Here is a 17,127-nt window from a genome sequence, read left to right on the forward strand (position 1 = left end):
TTCTTTGTACCAGATTTTTATACTTTCTGAGGACCATTTTCTATCATTTGTCGCCATATTCTGCATTTACAAGAACAGCAGCGAGTGGAGTACAAGCTTCTAAGAAATAACCACAGCTATTGCAAGCATCAGATGCATTGTCCCAACTGAAAAGAACACTTTATATATTTTTATCCAAACTTTAACTGCCTTCAAAGTTACTGTTCAACAGAACAGCGGAGCCATTTCTCCTCACAAAGAGACAGATTTGCTTGATACCTTCTATTAGGTGGTTTGTGATGAGCTTGTCAGTCAGTTTCACAATGAATGGGATCCTTTCAGCCTGAGGTAATGCTATTTGCAGTTATCACTCTTGACAGTGGTATATGCAGTGAACAACGGTGGGATGGGAATTTAAAGGCGGAGATATAGCAGAGATTAGTAAAAAACTGCTTGTATTTTCTTTTACATCCTCGATTTGAAATTGAGAGACAGAAAAAAAGAAACTGGATATGTCACTGGAATACGGCCGGGAGAAAAAATGCACAAATACCTTGCAGCTTGTGCCACAAAATTTGCAGAGTCAAGCTACAATCAAAGGCCATTTTTCTGCGCTGGGCTATTGTAAGCTCCACTGTAACGCCACACAATAGAGGCTCCGGTGCAAGTTTTGTAAGGCTGAAGTGAAAGGTACTTAGCTGAATAAGAGTGTGCCTCGATACGGCTGACGTGAATTTATCAAAAGCAGGAGAGGAGTAGTAGCAGAGAAGAGGATCAGACAAAGAAAGGGGAGTGTTTGACTGGCAGTGCAGCAAGACGGGGCTGAGAATGCGACTAGCTGTCTAATGTGATGAGTAATGATTGGCAACTCAGCGGGGAGAGGGTCATTTTTAGGCCAGAGCCTCTCGACGCGGCGGTAGTCCTGCCATGGCGCTGAGTGAAGCGAGATATTTGATGAGCCTGTCATATCTCTGCTCCTCATTCTCTGCCCTGAGAGCTGCAAGTCTAGTTAGGATCAAACTCCAACCACACACACACACTCATATTCACACACACACACTGTATAATACTCTAATGGATGTTAATTCTATATACAACGCTGGAAACTTAACAGTGGAGCTCAGGGCGCCTGTCAATAATTGAGGAAATGATGAAATGATTATCTGCGGCTTCTCGGGGGAGTGGGGGGGGGGGGGGGTGCAGCCAGCAGCAGCAGCAGCAGCATCACACTAAAGCTGCTCTCCAGCATTATTATCACTAACAGCCATCTGTCATGAACTGAGGCTGCCTATAGGTGGCAGTAGAGGGGCACTGCCGCCTTCATCCGAGGAGGCTACATGATGAGGCTGAGGAACTGCCTTATCAATGTGTTTGATCATTTCTGCTGTGTAACTCGACTGTTATAGCACTGAACAGTCATTAGCAGAGATCAACACACACAGTAAAGAGCCACACACATAAAAAACACAGTACAATACACGTTTGCTCTTAAATCAAATGGCATAGATGTACAGTCCCAAGCACAACAGTAGCTGTACAAATTGTACACTGTGCTATACACACACATTTCCATGGTATACTGTTTCTGCACTTGAAATCAGTGTACCCTTCCATTCTGTCTGTTTTTTCATCACCCCTCTGTTGAGGTATCGAGCACACTGATCTGATACTAAAAGGTGAAGCCAGAAACACTGCAGTTTGTCGATTTGTCTTGCTCCGCACAGACTCAATATGCAAACCTGCTATTTTTAATATCACTGTTCCCATACACTGTTTGTACGTTTTCCTATGAAAAATAATGCACCAAAATAGGTACATATTCCAGTAATTCATGCATAACCCACATAATTTGGGAGGGTGTAATCACATGACCAATGCTCTGACAGGAGTAAAGAATAAAGCAGGAAGTGGTCTCGCAAGGGGGCAGGTCAGGGTGGGGGATGGATCACAAAACACAGGACTTTGCCCCAGGACTTCTCCCAGGAGACCAGTGTTCAGAACCAGACCTTGAGTGAACTCCAGGTACGTTGTCACCATGTTTTTTTCCTAAACCTAACCTCCATAACTTTACGTTAAGTGTATAACTTTATGTTAACTACATAACGTTGTTTGCAGGACATACGATATCCTACGAACCATTCCTAAGTGACACATCGTAGGCTACTGGACTTGCTTGAGTTTCTTGAAGATGGTTCACCTCACCTTCTTCAGTTCAGAGAGGTGAAACATCTTCAAGAAACTCAAGCAAGTCCAGTAGCCTATGATATAGCATTTATGATTACCATGACCTGGATGACGAGAACCTTCACCAACATACGAACGACTGTGCATGCATTTTTGTAGGATATCATGCAAAACGTATGAGGACACGTTGTCTATATATATCATCGACTGCAACAGAGGCAGTGTGTTCTGAAAATTTCAGTGTGCAAGCCTGTTTTTAGGTTGATCAGTGAGGTGCGTATGTTCCTCTGCGTCATCTGTGAGAGGAAATACTAAAAAATGTTATCTTACATTTAAGAGTACTGTCTGGGGTGAAAATGCTAAACAGGGCTACGATTAGGGTACATGTCTGTATGGGTTAGGTTTGGGTTCTAAGGGTACCATAGCAAAAGTGTAACCATGGGTGTATAAAGAGACCTGGATACACCACTGAACACAGGGCCTCATTCATTCATTCAACATTCGAGAGTTGCTCAGTGGCACATGAAGGCACATGGTTCAACTGCTGCGTATGAAATTACCTGGGATATCTGGGAATGACCGTCACTACTTCTGTGCTGTTCAGCCCATAGAGCAAGCGCATTAGAGACGTACAACAGCTGAGCAGCTAACCTTCAGTATAGTGCTCAGCTAACTTGAATGGGGATAAAATTATTGAATTGACTTTGATATGTTATCAAACCGAGTGGATCAATCCAGTGAAACGGGTCATTTAATGGGGGTTGTGACGCTCAAAAACATTATCCACAGATTTACACTTACAGTACAGGCCAAAAGTTTGGACACACCTTCTCATTCAATGCGTTTTCTGTATTTTCATGACTATTTACATTGTAGATTCTCACTGAAGGCATCAAAACTATGAATGAACACATGTGGAGTTATGTACTTAACAAAAAAAGGTGAAATAACTGAAAACATGTTTTATATTCTAGTTTCTTCAAAATAGCCACCCTTTGCTCTGATTACTGCTTTGCACACTCTTGGCATTCTCTCCATGAGCTTCAAGAGGTAGTCACCTGAAATGGTTTCCACTTCACAGGTGTGCCTTATCAGGGTTAATTAGTGGAATTTCTTGCTTTATCAATGGGGTTGGGACCATCAGTTGTGTTGTGCAGAAGTCAGGTTAATACACAGCCGACAGCCCTATTGGACAACTGTTAAAATTCATATTATGGCAAGAACCAATCAGCTAACTAAAGAAAAACCAGTGGCCATCATTACTTTAAGAAATGAAGGTCAGTCAGTCCGGAAAATTGCAAAAACTTTAAATGTGTCCCCAAGTGGAGTCGCAAAAACCATCAAGCGCTACAACGAAACTGGCACACATGAGGACCGACCCAGGAAAGGAAGACCAAGAGTCACCTCTGCTTCTGAGGATAAGTTCATCCGAGTCACCAGCCTCAGAAATGGCAAGTTAACAGCAGCTCAGATCAGAGACCAGATGAATGCCACACAGAGTTCTAGCAGCAGACCCATCTCTAGAACAACTGTTAAGAGGAGACTGCGCCAATCAGGCCTTCATGGTCAAATAGCTGCTAGGAAACCACTGCTAAGGAGAGGCAACAAGCAGAAGAGATTTGTTTGGGCCAAGAAACACAAGGAATGGACATTAGACCAGTGGAAATCTGTGCTTTGGTCTGATGAGGCCAAATTTGAGATCTTTGGTTCCAACCGCCGTGTCTTTGTGAGACGCAGAAAAGGTGAACGGATGGATTCCACATGCCTGGTTCCCACTGTGAAGCATGGAGGAGGAGGTGTGATGGTGTGGGGGTGTTTTGCTGGTGACACTGTTGGGGATTTATTCAAAATTGAAGGCACACTGAACCAGCATGGCTACCACAGCATCCTGCAGCGACATGCCATCCCATCCGGTTTGCGTTTAGTTGGACGATCATTTATTTTTCAACAGGACAATGACCCCAAACACACCTCCAGGCTGTGTAAGGGCTATTTGACCAAGAAGGAGAGTGATGGAGTGCTGCGGCAGATGACCTGGCCTCCACAGTCACCGGACCTGAACCCAATCGAGATGGTTTGGGGTGAGCTGGACCGCAGAGTGAAGGCAAAGGGGCCAACAAGTGCTAAACACCTCTGGGAACTCCTTCAAGACTGTTGGAAAACCATTTCAGGTGACTACCTCTTGAAGCTCATGGAGAGAATGCCAAGAGTGTGCAAAGCAGTAATCAGAGCAAAGGGTGGCTATTTTGAAGAAACTAGAATATAAAACATGTTTTCAGTTATTTCACCTTTTTTTGTTAAGTACATAACTCCACATGTGTTCCTTCATAGTTTTGATGCCTTCAGTGAGAATCTACAATGTAAATAGTCATGAAAATAAAGAAAACGCATTGAATGAGAAGGTGTGTCCAAACTTTTGGCCTGTACTGTATCTCTTTCGCCACATGAGCCAATGGGAAAAGGTATTTCTGGGATGCAGGACATCAGGTGACCCCTACAAATATTGGCTTCAAAGCCTGGCGCACTTCCTGAGGACCTGGTGGAAACGCCGCTCAAGAATTGGGGTTGTCTCCACATAGCTCTCAACACGGAGGTGGATGAGCTGGTTGCTGGCAGCCAATGGTGCTAACAGCAAAAGTGCTGACAATTGATGATGGTGACACGGGGTGGAACTGGAGGGTAGGCATTTGGGCCAGAATACATGGGGTATTGACGTAACGCGACCGACACCTGTGCCACAGCAAGCCCAGAGCAAAGTGCGTCCATTATAATCAACTGAAGCTGCTTCAATGATCAGACCACACACACCTGGGCTGCTTATCTCTGTATTTATGCAGTTGGTATTTTTTTTCCTTTATGGACCCTTCAACCGGTTTCTACATTTCTTATTAAAATAAATCAATTAAATCAATCCATCCTGTAGTTAAAATGAACCAGTTCAGTAATTCAGCACCAGTTAGTTTTGCCTACTCTTCCAAAGCCTGCATAACCAATTGTCGTCCAACCACATGCTACAAAGATGGAGTCTGTGAAGCAGGTAAAAAAACCCTGCCTTACGTGATGCATCGCGTCTGTGCCCCATGTATTTCAGCTGTTACACTTCCGTGACAATGCTGTTTGCCTCTGTGAGTTGGGATGAGGTTATCAGTGGTAAAGTAGGATTTCTGCTACTGCACTGACGCCTTACATAGCCTGACGTGCACAAACCCAGAGATTTAACTACATGTAGTGGCAATGCTTGGAATGGTCTCTATGAAGCCATGTTTAATGTGTGTTTTGGGTCAACTTTGATCAACTAAACTTTACAGCACTTCACAGAAATCCTGCTGCTGACTAGTGTTTTGGAGGTGTAACTGCAGCGTGACACAGACACACCACTGCACAAGTGTTCACAATGGCATAGGCAACATGCATAGGCTACGGTGAAGGCTTTGCATAGAGCATTCATACAAGTATAAATCCCACTTTACTGCCATATGAGCGCAGTGCGGAACAGCAGCAGTTAGCTAGCCACTTGGATACGCACATGGACTAACATGCATTAAAAAGCATACGAGGCGGGACTATCAACCACAACAAAGAACAAAGCAGCTCGGGATTAATACACACAGAAGTAGCTTGACTTCATTCTCTCTCAGGACGTCTTTACTCCACTATATCTTTACATAGCAGACAGTGGTTTGTTGCTATATTAATGCCCCAAATGTTGCATGCAGCTCCTTTAACTTTGCCACTTATCACAACACACTATATACTCTGTATATACAGCTACTGTCTGCATACACACACACATGCAGTGTTTCAGATGAATGCAAACACAACTCTGGGGTTGATTAATCATGTCTATTTAACCTGGTGCCCTTCCACACTGCCTGCCTCTGACTTAAGGCAGATTCCTATCAGTGCTTCAAGTAGTTTAACGGTTTTCAATTATTAATTGATCCCGGTCAGTTCTTGCTGTATGTGATTGATCACGTAATAAGTTCCTCACAAAAACCCAGCAGGCAAAAGAAAAATGGGCTGGAGCCTTTTTCTGTGCTGCCGGAGTCATTGTTGTGAATCATATAATTAAGTTCAGCCTGGAAAATATAACCGTTCAGCTGGCATTTTTAAGCTGAAATGCACAGCAGTCCCCACAGCGAATATACATCGGCATTTTAATGAGAATGCTGACTGGATTGGAAATATGACACGGGAGAATTTGTTTATTCAACACTGTCTCGCCTTGTGGGGACACAAAGAGACATACTAATTATATCCATTTTCAGAAATGGAATGTTTTCAGCTGCTTATTACACCTGCCTATTACAGAGCCAGGGTCAATATGTTATGAGCCTGGTAGCAATTATCAGCCCCAATTATTAGCTCCTCCAAGAAGTGTTGGAGACAAGGAAAATAAGACAACGGACAAAACCATTGATTGCCATTTGTAATGTGTCTGAGACCGTCGATACCATACATGACTCGTCAGCTCGCCTAACATCTCTGCGGTCTGAATAATTCCAGCATTAATTATGAAATTGCAACTAAAAGTTAAACAGGCAGGACTCCCCCCAGAAAGTTGCTGGTTAAAATCTTGTAACTGACTGTTTTGGTTTAAGGTCCACAACATTACTGTTTTAATTCACTCTTACTGCTCTCATTAACAACATTTTCAGCAGCAATAGGCAGCTGTTTCCTGCCAAATGCTCTGCTAAAACTACAGAACGTAGACTACTAGGGTTGGGATAAAAATCGATTCACTTAGAGGACCTGTATGTAACTCTGGAGAAAGATAGTTGATTACTGATTGCTGATCATTGATGCTTTGGGTTGGTAGTCTGAACAAATCAACAACCCACAGAATCTGTATTTGACCACCTGGGAATAAGACTCAACAATCAACTCTTTCTCTTCTGTTACATACAGCACTGTATCACAGTATTTTTTAAATTGTTTTTTTATTGCCTGAATGGATATTGGCATTGGCAAAGGTTAAGTTTATCACACATTCAGTCTGTTTGGTGCTCTGCTGCTCTGTCTCCCAAGAAAGAATGTGGTGCTCTGGATATTCCAACAGCAGTCTGAATTTATGGATGGTCCAGTTTGTGCCAGGGTGCACTTGGAGTGAGTATTCCTAAATGCACCCATAATGCAAATATAGAGGTGGAAAGAAGTTGCCGCTGTTATTGTGATAGTCTACATGACGTCATATCCACAAGAGAACCAAAGCCAAAGCAAGAAAATGACAAACCATCTGAGGACATGGACTTTCAGTTGCTCAAATAGCAATTTAAATCAACCAGCCCAGCTTAAACTCTCCACCAGACCAGCAAACATAGCAACCTGGTCAACACAGCAGAGCCAAACAGAGCTACAAGAATACAGAACTCACGTTCACCAGGTGGCCAGAAACACAGCTCTAATATACTGTAATAATGTCTGATATACCTGATTGGTTGGGGTCTGATGACCCCCAGAGGGCGTAATACATGTAGATGACCTGACATAACTTTAGCTAGATGACCTGACATTTCTCTGACCAAATTGGTTAGGTGCGGAGATTGTTCCCAGAGCTGGTTATTTGAATAACAGGAAACAGTAGCTTAGATGACGGGAATTACCGACAGTTCCTACAGTGCTTGTTTGTCAAACACTATAAATTGTCATGATGCAGAGGCGGACTGGCCATCGGGAGTACCGGGAGTTTTCCCAGTGGGCCGCTGCGTCAGTGGGCCGGTACGGCCGGACTGAGAAAAAAAAAAAAAAAAAAGACTTTCGGCGCAGTTGGGCTGGCCTTTAATATAATAACCAATGTTTACAGTTTCTCTAGTGTCTGGATAATCAACATTGGCCCACATGGGTGTCACACCCCTTTCATTTCGGTCCTGGGGCTGTTGGCCAATCACAGCCGAAGGCCGAGGGCCTCGGTCCCTCCTCCCTCTGCATCTGTCAATCAATCATACACACTGCAAAAATGGAGAAGAAATGAAGAGGAGGAGCAGAGAAGTTGAGAGACAAAAAAGGCAGGCACTACAGGCAGATGCTGCCAAGTGTCAGAAGTTGACACATTTATTTTCTGCTGCTGCATCTCAAGCACGACCTTCAGCATCCGCAGCAGTACCTGCAGCTCTCGCGTCGCCGTCTGCAGGAGGAGGACAACGTGACCGGGAGGGGGATGCTAAGCTAATGTGATAACATTATTTGGCTAGCTTGTTAACTTTTAGCACAACACATGTAGGCTAGTTTGGCTGTCAAAACGTCATTATTGTGTAACGTTACTAGAGCCAGACAGCACTCGGTGGCATTAGTCAACATCAGCATGGCTAAGTAACTAATAAAATAGCTGAACATCTGATCTAACATTATCTCTTGTGTATTTCCCTTAAGCTGGTGAGCTAAATGCTGCTCTGCTGTATATTACTTTGCTAATTCATCAGCATTAAAATGAATATCAGTTTTATTCTTTTTGTGTGGGTATTGTTGGATAATATAGAAATTCAGACAGTCTACATGCACTGTGAAGGGTAAATGTGTATTAATGTGTTGTTCTTAAAGTGTATTATTTGCAGTTTATAAAACTTAAGCTGTACTTACTCAGTATATACTTAAGAACATGTAATTGTGCTTATCTGAGGTACCATAGGTGATATGATATGATATGTTTATTATTATGTTATGATCATTATTAGTGTGACTTACATGTTCACCAGTCTTCACACTATTAAGTGACTATTGCAGAGTAACTATTTTAACTAACATTAAAAATATTACATATTTGTTCTAATCAACGCCTCAGGTTAAATGATGTGTCATTATCCCTTCAATAATATTTACATGTATATTTTTTTGTCTCCCACATACACTACAGGCCAAAAGTTTGGACACACCTTCTCATTCAATGCGTTTTCTTTATTTTCATGACTATTTACATTGTAGATTCTCACTGAAGGCATCAAAACTATGAGTGAACACATGTGGAGTTATGTACTTAACAAAAAAAGGTGAAATAACTGAAAACATGTTTTATATTCTAGTTTCTTCAAAATAGCCACCCTTTGCTCTGATTACTGCTTTGCACACTCTTGGCATTCTCTCTATGAGCTTCAAGAGGTAGTCACCTGAAATGGTTTTCCAACAGTCTTGAAGGAGTTCCCAGAGGTGTTTAGCACTTGTTGGCCCCTTTGCCTTCACTCTGCGGTCCAGCTCACCCCAAACCATCTCGATTGGGTTCAGGTCCGGTGACTGTGGAGGCCAGGTCATCTGCCGCAGCACTCCATCACTCTCCTTCTTGGTCAAATAGCCCTTACACAGCCTGGAGGTGTGTTTGGGGTCATTGTCCTGTTGAAAAATAAATGATCATCCAACTAAACGCAAACCGGATGGGATGGCATGTCGCTGCAGGATGCTGTGGTAGCCATGCTGGTTCAGTGTGCCTTCAATTTTGAATAAATCCCCAACAGTGTCACCAGCAAAACACCCCCACACCATCACACCTCCTCCTTCATGCTTCACAGTGGGAACCAGGCATGTGGAATCCATCCGTTCACCTTTTCTGCGTCTCACAAAGACACGGCGGTTGGAACCAAAGATCTCAAATTTGGACTCATCAGACCAAAGCACAGATTTCCACTGGTCTAATGTCCATTCCTTGTGTTTCTTGGCCCAAACAAATCTCTTCTGCTTGTTGCCTCTCCTTAGCAGTGGTTTCCTAGCAGCTATTTGACCATGAAGGCCTGATTGGCGCAGTCTCCTCTTAACAGTTGTTCTAGAGATGGGTCTGCTGCTAGAACTCTGTGTGGCATTCATCTGGTCTCTGATCTGAGCTGCTGTTAACTTGCCATTTCTGAGGCTGGTGACTCGGATGAACTTATCCTCAGAAGCAGAGGTGACTCTTGGTCTTCCTTTCCTGGGTCGGTCCTCATGTGTGCCAGTTTCGTTGTAGCGCTTGATGGTTTTTGCGACTCCACTTGGGGACACATTTAAAGTTTTTGCAATTTTCCGGACTGACTGACCTTCATTTCTTAAAGTAATGATGGCCACTGGTTTTTCTTTAGTTAGCTGATTGGTTCTTGCCATAATATGAATTTTAACAGTTGTCCAATAGGGCTGTCGGCTGTGTATTAACCTGACTTCTGCACAACACAACTGATGGTCCCAACCCCATTGATAAAGCAAGAAATTCCACTAATTAACCCTGATAAGGCACACCTGTGAAGTGGAAACCATTTCAGGTGACTACCTCTTGAAGCTCATGGAGAGAATGCCAAGAGTGTGCAAAGCAGTAATCAGAGCAAAGGGTGGCTATTTTGAAGAAACTAGAATATAAAACATGTTTTCAGTTATTTCACCTTTTTTGTTAAGTACATAACTCCACATGTGTTCATTCATAGTTTTGATGCCTTCAGTGAGAATCTACAATGTAAATAGTCATGAAAATAAAGAAAACGCATTGAATGAGAAGGTGTGTCCAAACTTTTGGCCTGTACTGTATATGTGAACATATTTGTTCCACCACCAGCATCCACTGCCATCATCCACCACCAGCATCCACCGCCATCATCCACTGCCATCATCCACCGCCATCATCCACTGCCATCATCCACCGCCATCATCCACCACCAGCATCCACCGCCATCATCCACTGCCATCATCCACCGCCATCATCCACTGCCATCATCCACCGCCATCATCCACCGCCATCATCCATCACCATCATCCGCCGCCAGCATTTGCCACCATCACTCACCGCCCCGGCCCCTGATTGGGCCAGTCAGGTACTAAATTCCCGGGCCTCTTTTTTGCCCCAGTCCGCCCTGTCATGATGTGCCAATTCTTTAGCTTTCTTGCCAGTAAAGTCTCAAATGTCAAATCCTGTGTTTTGAGTCTTGTTATTCCACATCACAGACTGTGCAGTCTTGCAAAAAGAAAGGCATACTCTGTGCAATTTCCTGACATTAAGTTACATCACTTTTGGATTTGAAGTTCAAATTTTACAACACTCTAAAAGTTGCCACACGCTGCTTCCATTCTGTAAAAGTCACCAGTTTGAAATGTCTTGTAACAATGCCAGTGACCTCAAATAGAGGTCATTGAGGTCAATAGCAGAGGAGGTGCTGACTGAGCTGGCCCGCTGACATGATTCAGCAACATCTGGCCCTAGCACAATGTCGTGCCAAACTTGTCAGCAGCTAAGTCAGTGTGACTAAATCTGGAGCGGACTAAAGCGAGCTAAACGTACCGTTGCATTTAGCAGCAGGCTAAATCCAGTGTTTGAATGACAGAGGGGAGAGTGTCCAATCAGCTGGCAAGGAGAAAGTGGCGTGATTTTGTAATCCTGTACTCCATAAAAAGTCCCATTAAAGCCATAGCCAAATAAAATGCTGTGCAGAGAATGTGCCTTTGTGTGTTTGTACATGTTTGAGTGTGTGGGGGTGTATGTGTACTGTATTTCTTTCTTGCTGTGGGTGGGTGGGAGGCTGTGTATGTGTGTGTGTGTGTAAACGTATTAAGCACACAGAGCAGATAGGCCCTTAGGCAAAAAATGCTCTGCTTTAATTGTCTGTGATTTTGTGGAGGAGTTGAAGGGAATTCTTCCCTTGAACCACGGAGACAGAGAGAGAGTGAGACAAAGACATGAAGTAAAAGAGTGGGTCGAGTGAGCAAACGAAGGAAGAAGATAAAATACTAATTACTGTGTTTTGTATTCACCCGAACCTGTGTGTCTTATGCATTTCTTCAAAGGTGTTAGCGATGGCAAAAAAAAAGGACTTCCAGTAAGAAATTAGCTTCAAAAACACGAAACAGTCAGCATTCTTTAAAGCTGCAAAGTCTCTCAGGTGAGCAGTGGCACGAGTCACTGAGGGATACTGCATGTCAGGGATTTCTTTGTTAAAGGAAAATACCACTTTATTGAAGGTTTATTTTTGTAGTTGTCATTATTTCTATTGGTTATGATAGTTATGTCAAATGACATCATTTGAATTTATTTAGGCCTCACAATGTGTACAACAGATGTCACATTCTTTCCTTGGAACCTAGAAAAATGTGGATTAAAGAAGATGCGAAGCAGCTCACTTGTGCCACAAAACCTCCTCTGCACATGTTCAGAGCTGAGATCTGGGAATACAGTGACATTGCTACAATAAGGTAAGATGGTGCAAAAAAACAAGCATTCACATTAAGTGATCTCAATCCCAGGTTGCCAAATACTGACGCTTTTTTGTGTCTTCTGCATGTGATGCCAATGCCAATAACACCCTTTGGACACTCCGAAGTTCTCAAAAAATGGCACGTGGTCAGTGACCTCCAACAACCACAGACTTTCACCCTGAAGGCCGGTGATGTTCGCTTCCTGTAAGATTGCACTGCTAAATTCTACAGCAGAAATAATCTTGCTAACAGCTTGGAACAAAAAACAGATCTACTCTTCGCTCTACCACAGCTCCACCCTTTCGTCCAGATTTAGTCATTTCTGGCTCTAGAAAACCAAGATAGATGGTGACAGCCGAAATGCCAAACTCAAGGCTTCAAAACGGGAGTCCACAAACCCATTGGTGACGTCATGCCGGCTACACCCATAATTTTTACAGTCTATGAGTTCTACACACAATGATTCAACTGTATCTAAACCACATTACGGGAAATGCTACCAATCTGACTCTGGAATCTCATATTGTTACAAGATCTGAGTTAGGGTCTAGGGCAGGCCTGTCATTGCCTAAGCAGCCCCACGATGTGTTTTAAGGAGAGGATAGGAAACAGCTGCTGGAGTTGGAATCGGGACAATGCTAGACCTCTAAGGAAATTCATAGCATTCACTCGCAGACACCTTGGTTGCAAAACAGAGGTTATTATGGTCAAATAGCAGGTCATTGTCAGTACTGACAATGACAACCATGCTCAATGAGCTGTAGCACTTTGTGTGTTATGGCAAAAAACATAATAAGAGAACTATGAATATGTAGTTTGTAATTAACTACATAAACTACTGACCATAAGTGGTTGACTACTAAAAAAGCTACTGAGATTTGAATGTAGTTATTTCACCACCCACTACTGTAAATTGTAGTTAAACTAGTAATTGAACTACATATAGTGAACTACATCCCAACACTGTACCAGTGCCACTTGTAATTTTAAATGAATGATTAGATAATGAAATTAATAACTTCTACTAGTTGGTGAATCGTTATTCCAGTTTCAATTTTTATGTAAACAAGCATAAAAAAACCTCGTCCCTCCAAAGTAACAGAAAAACCCTTCAGGGTTATTTTCATTGCTAATTAATCCGTCTATTATTTTCCCAAATAATTGATTAGTATTTCGGTCCACGAAATAACAGAAAATGGTAAAAAATTCAGATTCCCAAAGTCTAAGATAATGTCCCAAAATTCCAAAATGTTCTTACTGCATTGAAAGAGATTTTACAGCTGTAAAAGTTCCCATAAAGATTGTTTGTTTGCTTGGACTCACGCTTGTGATGCCTGTTATTGTCTCACAAAGCTAGCTTCTAGTTAGATAGTGAAAAAATGACAAAAATAAAGAAGACAAGAAAACCATATTGGTCAGAGGAGGAAAGGATTATACTTCTGGGGGAATACAATCATAGGAAGCACAAACTACAAAGTAAATTTGATCCCCAAATACAAGAAAACACACAAGATTGTAAGAAGAAATTGCAACGAAAACAAATTCAGTCAAATTTAAAGTGAATGATCAAAAGCGTATTCATTGAGATCTCCTGGTTGCAGAACGCTTTTCTTGGGGTGTGTTAGTTTTTTTTGTTTTTTTTTTCCATTTATCATCATGAACTTGATCATGTTGCAGTTAAGACAGAGTCAGATGTCCCTTAAGTTTATTATATTTTTTACCTTGCTTTGGTTGCTAAGGTCTTTTGTGCACCGGTCCAGGGATTCCTTAAGTATGAGACCAAGACAAGGAGAAAACCATAAATACTTAAGTGAACATTTTAAGAAAACCTTAAAGAGGAGCCTTAAGGGTGTTTTGTGCAACCTTAATCAGGGGCCGTATTCACACAGCTTCCTAGTACTAAGAGTTGCTCCTAGTGATGAAATTCTGAAAAAATTCTTTGAACTGTGACATTTTCTTAGAATTTCCCCTTAAAGGTAAGACTAGGTCATTGTAAAGATAAAAGAGGGAGTTTCTTAAGGAGAGGAGAAAATGGTGGAAACATAAAAAAGTCAGAGAAATATTCTCCAAATGCTGGATGACAGTGAACAAATGAAATGCTACAAATTAAATTGTACAGGAATAATATGTGTGGTTGATGTCATTAGGGATACGCACAAATTTCCAGCCCAACGCAATAATGCCAGAAATAAAATTATTACAATAGTAAGATATTTAAAAGAACTGGAAAATGCAGCAGTGATGACTTGGGTCTCTCTCAACCTTCCCACAGCAGAGATCACACTAACAATGACAACACTTTCACTTCATTTCCACTGGGTGTCCACGCCTTGCAGGCTCACAAAAGGGCATATCTGTGACATCCAATCACATCTATTAAAAGAATACATCATACCTAGCAACAGGGTCAACCGCACCTCCTCACTAAGGTAAAAGTCTCTGTCTCTTCTTTGCTCAGAGTTGCTCCGAGAACTTCCCTAAATCATTCCTAAGTTTGGACTCCTTACTAAAAAAATGTTTAGGCTAAGTTAGGAGCTCTCTGAGCGTATTCTCAGAATGTTTGTGAATACAGCCCCTGGGCTTTGAGGAAAATCTTACCCTAAGGTGTGTTGTGCAACCGGCCCCTGGAATCAGAGACTATGAGTTTATTTTTCCACAAAAATTACTCAATCCCATTAATCAATGATCAAATTGGCAATTAATTCAATAATTAACAACTAATTGATTAATCGTTGCAGTTCTACCTTTGGGCATTTATGGGGAGTACTGAATGCTGGGAAATTGAGTTTATTCCATCCTGATGTAAACCAGAAAGAGAAAGAGATGCAACGACCCTATGAGGCAAGAAACTAAATAATATTTGGGGAAAGTTAGGAGTGAATTATGTTTCATAGCAACGGACAATATTTCAAAATTCTTTTCACGTTCATTTCCCCCGGTGCAGGCAGAAAGCTGTGAGTACAAGTACAGAGTTGTTGCTTGATATTACAGTATCAGGATGTTTGATTCTGCATAGTCATGAAAGCTCCTGTGGATTAGTTATTGCCAACTTCTCCTATGGTTCGTCGAAGCATACCTGCATGTTTGCCAATCTGGCTCCCTGTGTCCCCAGCCCTATATATCTGTCTGGCAGCATAACAAGCCTGTTTTCAGTCTGGAGAGGAGAGGAGAGGAGGGAAGAGGAGAGGAGAGCGCTGGTTTTACTCAGCCAACCATATCCAATCGTGCCGACATACAGTATCAGGCCACGTGTAGAGTCTCAGGCACAACCCACAGCTACCTATTATCTTCCCTCGCTCCCGCACACCTTCCCTCTATCTCTGCTTTTCGCTCACCAACTGCTTTGCGATTTATGTCTCCTTCCTTAAGCCTCTTATGCCTCAGGCTCCGGTGGCCGCGATGGACCTTTCTCTCTATGTATATTCCAAAACCATAAAACTCCAGTCATGCACGCACACATGCGCAGCAACATGCAAATACCCAGATGTTATTTTGCTGACAGCTGTGAAATATTTTTGCTAATGAAAAAGAAAATGCAACTTGATCTTATCTAGCAGGTGGCTAAATGATAATGTTATGCTATCTTTCTCTTTGCAGATAGAAAAAAAAAAACATTAACAAGGCCAGTGGTGATACAGGGTACTCAATATGCAAACTTTGCAGGATTTGTTATAAATCTGCAGGTTTGATTCGTACTTTTTACATTTTGGCATTTGTGGCTCATCATATCAGCCAATTGGAGAAATTATGCACGCAGCCCTTGGGCCACTCAGTAAATTAATGAAATGAGCCTGAGGGAGAAGTTCATTTCAAAATACGACTGCACCGAAGTTCATCAAAGTCCCCTCAGATGTGTCTGAAATGTGTGTGAAATGGTTAGTTACACTACCTGTTACATGTTGCATGACTCACTGAATCTGTTGTGCTACTTGTTTCTGTGGACCAATACATGTTTAAGACCAAACCTTTCATTACTGGCAACGACAGTCTTTGCAGTCAGAGGTGCCTTCAACTTTCTGTTGTCAGCTTCTGTGATTAAAACCTCTAAATACAGCTCGTCTTTTATCGCCATTGAATTTGAAACAAAAACATTTACGGTTTATATTTATAGTTGAAACACCTTTTAATCTCGATGTACTGCAGAGAGTTAAAGGTACAATGAAGGCACATGTCTAAGTTGTATTTGTATTAAGATTGTCAAAATGATGATATTTTGGTGATATTTTTGATAAATATTACACTAAAAAGAGGTTAAAATGGCTAGATGATGACCTTCGATCAGTGATGGGCAAAAATTGGGGATCCTTGGTCTTTCTGAAATGTAGAAGCAACCAACTAACTCTAACCCTAACCCTAAAGCATTAAGCCTTTCCACTTTGTGTGAATGCCAGCACTCCCAGCTGACATTACTGTCTTTCAGAGTGATGATAATGGTATCATAGGAAAGACCAAAATTACAAACCATGCCATGCTTACTTTTCTGGAAGCAGGGTTTTATTAATGTTCCAAAGTTAAATTTTGGCAAGGGGAAAACTGTCATGGCTATTTTCAAAGGGGTCCCTTGACCTCCCACTTCAAGATATCTGAATGGAAATGGGTTCTAGTGGTACCCACCAGTCCCCCCTTTACAGATATGCTGACTTGATACTAGTCTCCATGCAGTTTGAAGCAAAAAAAAATGCAGTTTTTAGCAAGCAGTATAATTTTGTTTGAATATTTCTGCATACTGGCATCCCTGAACAGTCTTGCAACTGCATAAACTGGGTATGACTGGGAAGCTGAGACTCTTGTGGTTTAATGAGCCCAGTTTTATTCATGTGTGATGATGTTAGC

General features: G+C 42.0%; 1 protein-coding gene across 3 annotated transcripts in view; it reads right to left on the bottom strand.

Moving 5' to 3' along the window:
• The window catches only part of ncam2a (neural cell adhesion molecule 2a), a 546,541-nt gene that overhangs the window by 203,069 nt on the left and 326,345 nt on the right, over positions 1 to 17,127 (bottom strand). The gene's annotated exons all lie outside the window — the stretch shown is intronic.

This window comes from Epinephelus lanceolatus, chromosome 24, assembly GCF_041903045.1.
Source record: "Epinephelus lanceolatus isolate andai-2023 chromosome 24, ASM4190304v1, whole genome shotgun sequence".
NCBI classification, from domain to species: domain Eukaryota; kingdom Metazoa; phylum Chordata; class Actinopteri; order Perciformes; family Serranidae; genus Epinephelus; species Epinephelus lanceolatus.